Here is a 4402-nt window from a genome sequence, read left to right on the forward strand (position 1 = left end):
ATTGTCCGGTTTGCCTCGGGTGCGCACCTTGCGTGCACCTTCGCCAGGGTGGGCGCCTTGGTGCGCACACCTTGGCTGGGCTGCGCACCCGGGCGCGCACACCTTGGCACCCGCGTTTCCTTCATTTTAAATTTTTTTTTTTTACAATCTCTCAAGTGGGAAATTCTATAATCTCAACTTTTTTTGCCTTTTCAGGAAACTTTTGAATGGAGCGCATCATTGGTGCGCTCCGAAGTGTGCTCCAAGGTGCGCACCTCTGGTGTGCTCCAAAGCTCTCTCCAGCTGCGTGCACCTGCCCCGGCCGCGCACCCGGCCCCGCCCAGCTTCGCTCACCTGTCCCGGGCGTCTGGTGCGGAACCTTAGAGTAAGAAACATCACCGTGCACCTTGGCCAACGTGCGCGACTCGACCGAGCGCGCACTGGCCGAGGTGCACACCGATTTCACCTGGGTGCGCGCGCAGCACCTCGGGCGCACCGGGGTGCGCGCACAACGCCCGGGTTGCACCGTGGCCTGTGTGCTCGGGGCGCCTCGGGTGCGCGCTCGGTGTCGCCCCCCGCGCGCGCGGTAGTGCGGGCAGCGCACCCCGGCCCGGCCCGGCCCCGACGAGAACGCAAACGGGCAAAAGGTTTATTCAAATAGCATTGCGACGCCCGGCGAAAAACTAAGAAAGGGTGCAACACCGGGACTTCCCGGGAGGTCACCCATCCCAGTACTACTCCGGCCCAAGCGCGCTTAACTGCGGAGTTCTGATGGGATCCGGTGCACTAACGCTGGTATGATCGCACCCGTTATGAGCTTGTCGCAGTGTGTACTTAGCAAACCGCGACCCACGTGCGAATCCACCCCGGCCACCCACCCCCGTCGAGGTGCACACCCTCCCTCGCGAAGTGCGCCCCGTTCGCCAAGTGTGAGCCCTGCCCGGGTGCGCGCACCTTGCTAGGGCGTCGGGTGTGCACCCGGCCCGGCCTACGTGCGTGCACCTGGACGGGGCGTCGTGTGCGTGCAGTGTCCCGTCTGCAACGCGGTGCCCACACACCACCTCGGGCGCAACGACCTGCGCTCACATGTGGGCCGAGTGCACCTTGGTGCATGTTCGGGGCGCCTCGGGTGCACGCTCGATCTTGCCCCGGTGCACCAAGGCGCTCGGTTTGCCCCGGGTGCGCACTTGGTGCAAGGTGGGCACCCAAAATAGGGATCAAGCACCAAAACACAAGTTTCGGGATGCAAAATGGGACCCAAGGACCACAAATGCGTTCCAAGACCCATGATGGGTCCACGAGAACAAAAATGTGTTCCGAGACTTAATAAACAAATATTGGGTTTTAGGAGAAGAAACATGCTCTGATGCCCAAAACGAGAATCGACCCCGAAAAGGCCACAGGCCAAAAGTGGGATGCGAGACAAAAAAAAATGGGACCCGAGGACCAAAATTGGGTTCCCAGGTCGAAGACAGGGCAACCGGACAAGAAACGACCTCTAAGGCTCGAAATGAGTCCCGACGACTAAAACTTGACAAGAAGCACCCATCAGGCACCCAACTCGACACCCATGGGATGCCGACCCACCCGGGCTTCCACCTAGCACACCTTGGCACCCACCCACCCTCGCACCCAACCTCGCACCCAACTTAGCACCTTTGAACCCACATTGGCACTCACCCTGACCCTGGCACCTTGGAACCCACATTGGCACTCACCTTGACCCTGGCACCCACCTTTGCACTCACCTTGGGACCCACCCTGGCTCCCACCTCGGCACCCACCCAGACACCCACCTTGGTTCCTTGGCACCCACCTTGGATCCTTGGCACCCACCCCGACACCCACCTTGGCACGCAACTTGGCTACTTGCCACCCACCTTGGCTCCTTGACGCCCACCCCGACAACCACCCCGTGACCTACCCTGGCTAGGGTTGGTGCACACCCACCCTGGTGCCCACCTTGGCACCCACCCCATGACCCACCTTGGCACGCACCTTAGTACCCACCCCGTTACCCACCCTAGGACCCACCCCGTGACCCACCTTGGCCAGGGTGGGTGCCTTGGTGCGCACAACTTGCCTGGGCTGCACACCAGGGCGGGCTCAAGATGGCACCCGCGTTCCGTTTTTTTCACTATCTTTCAAAACGGAAATTTTAAAATCTCGTTTTTTTTTTTTTTTTGCCTTTTCTGGAAATTAGTGAAGGCAGCGCATCAAAGGTGCGCAATGCTGGTGCGAACCCGGGAGCGCTCCGATGTGTGCTCCAAGGTGCGGCGTGCACGAAGTCCGAGCCCGGCTTGCCCCGGGTGCGCACCTCGCGTGCACCTTCGCCGGGGTGAGCACCTTGGCTGGGTTGCGCGCCCTGGTGCGCACCAAGGAGCGCTCTGAAGTGTGCTCCAAGGTGCGGCGTGCACGAAGTCGGAGCTCGGTTTGCCCCGGGTGTGCACCTCGGGTGCGCACCTCGCGTGCACCTTCGCTGCGGTGGGCACCTTGGCTGGGTTGCGCGCCTTGGTGGGCACCATGCAGTGCACGAAGTCGGAGCCCGGTTTGCCCCGGGCGCGCACCTCCGCCAGGGTGGGCACCTTGGTGCGCACAACTTGCCTGGGCTGCGCACCAGGAAGGGCTCAAGATGGCACCCGCGTTCCGTTTTTTTCACTATCTTTCAGAACGGAAATTTTAAAATATCGTTTTTTTTTGCCTTTTCTGGAAATTAGTGAAGGCAGCGCATCAAAGGTGCGCAACGCTGGTGCGAACCTGGGAGCGCTCCGATGTGTGCTCCAAGGTGCGGCGTGCACGAAGTCGGAGCCCGGTTTGCCCCGGGTGCGCCCTGGTGGGCACCATGGTGCGCACCAAGGAGCGCTCCGAAGTGTGCTCCAAGGTGCGGCCTGCACGAAGTCGGAGCCCGGTTTGCCCCGGGCGTGCACCGCGGGTGGGCACCTTGGTGCGCATGCCTTGCCTGGGCTGCGCACCAGGGCGGGCTCAAGATGGCACCCGCGTTCCGTTTTTTTCACTATCTTTCAAAACGGAAATTTTAAAATCTCATTTTTTTTTGCCTTTTCTGGAAATTAGTGAAGGCAGCGCATCAAAGGTGCGCACCTCGCTGCCCACCACGGTGCGCAACGCCGGTGGGCACCCGGGAGTGCTTCGAAGTGTGCTCCAAGGTGCTGCGTGCACGTTGTCGGAGCCCGGTTTGCCCCGGGTGCGCACCTCGCGTGCACCTTCGTCGGGGTGGGCACCTTGGCTGGGTTTGCCCCGGCTGCGCTCCGAAGCGGGGTTATTGGAGCGCCGCCTCTTTTTTTGTCGGAGCGTTTGGTGGGGTTTCTCGCATTGGCTCTTCCCAGGCCCGGTTGCCACCCTGGCGCGCACGAAGTCGGAAGTAGGGTTAATTGCCCGGGTGCGCACCTTTGCCAGGGTGGGCACCTTACCTGGGCTGTGCACCAGGGCGGGCTCAAGATGGCACCCGCGTTCCGTTTTTTTCACTATCTTTCAAAACGGAAATTTTAAAATCTCCTCTTTTTTTTGCCTTTTCTGGAAATTAGTGAAGGCAGCGCATCAAAGGTGCGCACCTCGCTGCCCACCTTGGTGTGCTCTGAGGTGCGCACCCGGGAGCGCTACGAAGTGTGCTCCAAGGTGCGGCGTGCACGTTGTCGGAGCCCGGTTTGCCCCGGGTGCGCACCTCGCCTGCACCTTGGCCGGGGTGGGCACCCTGGCTGGGTTTGCCCAGGGTGCGCTCCGAAGCGGGGTTACTGGAGCGCCCCCTCTTTTTTTGTCAGAGCGTTTGGTGGGGTTTCTCGCATTGGCTCTTCCCAGGCCCGGTTGTTGGGTGCGCTCCCACCCTGGCGCGCGCGAAGTTGGAAGTTGGGTTAATTGCCCGGGCGCGCACCTTCGCCAGGGTGGGCACCTTGGTGCGCACACCTTGGCTGGGCTGCGCACCAGGGCGGGCTCAAGATGGCACCAGCATTCCCTTTTTCTCACTATCTTTCAAAACGGAAATTTTAAAATCTCGTTTTTTTTTGCCTTTTATGGAAATTAGTGAAGGCATCGCATCAAAGGTGCGCACCTCGCTGCCCACCTTGGTGTGCTCCGAGGTGCCCACCACGGTGCGCTCCGAGGTGCCCACCACGGTGCGCAACGTCGGTGCGAACCCGGGAGCGCCCCGATGTGTGCTCCAAGGTGCGGCGTGCACGAAGCCGGACCCCGGTTTGCCCCGGGTGCGCACCTCGCGTGCACCTTGGTGCGCACACCTTGGCTGGGTTGCGCGGCCTGGTGGGCACCATGGTGCGCACCAAGGAGCGCTCCGAAGTGTGCTCCAAGGTGCGGCGTGCACGAAGTCCTAGCCCGGTTTGCCCCGGGTGCGCACCTTCGCCGCGGTGGGCACCATGGCGTGCACGAAGTCGGAGCCCGGTTTGCCCCGGGTGCG

The 4402-nt window shown here is 61.7% G+C and overlaps 1 non-coding gene across 1 annotated transcript; it reads right to left on the reverse strand.

Annotated features, from left to right (window-relative positions):
- Positions 1-669: 669 nt before the first annotated feature.
- On the reverse strand, positions 670-788 carry LOC131864253 (5S ribosomal RNA). Its single transcript, XR_009363092.1, has one exon. It is a non-coding gene; the product is annotated as a 5S ribosomal RNA (ribosomal RNA).
- Between the last annotated feature and the right edge of the window lie 3614 nt (positions 789-4402).

The sequence above is a fragment of the Cryptomeria japonica genome, unplaced genomic scaffold, assembly GCF_030272615.1.
Source record: "Cryptomeria japonica unplaced genomic scaffold, Sugi_1.0 HiC_scaffold_80, whole genome shotgun sequence".
Taxonomy (NCBI): Eukaryota; Viridiplantae; Streptophyta; class Pinopsida; order Cupressales; family Cupressaceae; genus Cryptomeria; species Cryptomeria japonica.